An 860-nucleotide genomic window follows, 5' to 3' on the forward strand; every position below is an offset into this window, starting at 1 on the left:
AATTTTTGAGTTTCTATTTAAATTTAATTGTAAATATTTATAATATTATGAAATTATTTAATTTAAATTTAAATGATTTTTATAACCATATACGATACATATTTTTCTTCATATCTTTTTCATATATATATATAATATAGAATTGAGGGACTCGACTCTAACTTGAAAAACAGTCCACTAATTACTAAAAATTTCGAGTTATTCGAGTTATATTTTACACTTCAGGGGCAACTCGACGAGGAAGAGAAGACCACCGCCTATAACATGAGGGGAAAGATAAAAGAAAAAATGATAAATGCTTCAACTGTGGCAAGAATGACCATTTTGCTCGAGATTGTAGATTCCCTAAGAGGTGAACTTTCCAAGGAAACATGTCCACCACAAAAGAGAGGAAGAAAGAGGTCACATTGTAAGCTTCCATTAGTAAGGAATAATGGGATGCAAAAACTGTATTTTCTATTAGAGTTGACGAAGAAGAGATAGAAGAAGACATATAGGAACAAGCTCTCGTTGCAACCATGAAGTAAAAAAAACAATAAAGATGATTGGATCGTCGATTTTGGGTGTTCCAATCATATGACCAATGACAAGAAGAAGCTGTAAGAAATTGATGAATACAAAGGAAGAAGAGTAGTGTTGACAGTTAATAATTCAAGGTTGTCTACTTCTCATATAGGAAAAACAACACTTCCAAAATAAAGCTCTCAACAGCTTCAACTCGAGAAGGTGTATCTTGTCCCTGGTTTGAAGAAGAATTTATTGTCAGTGCCACAATTAATAGAAAAGGGAAATATGTGCTCTTTGGGTCTGAAGATGTGACTGTATTCAAGAGAATGGAGGTGGTTGGTAATCCAATTATG

Source organism: Hibiscus syriacus, unplaced genomic scaffold (genome assembly GCF_006381635.1).
Source record: "Hibiscus syriacus cultivar Baekdansim isolate YM2019G1 unplaced genomic scaffold, ASM638163v2 tig00110637_pilon, whole genome shotgun sequence".
NCBI classification, from domain to species: Eukaryota; Viridiplantae; Streptophyta; class Magnoliopsida; order Malvales; family Malvaceae; genus Hibiscus; species Hibiscus syriacus.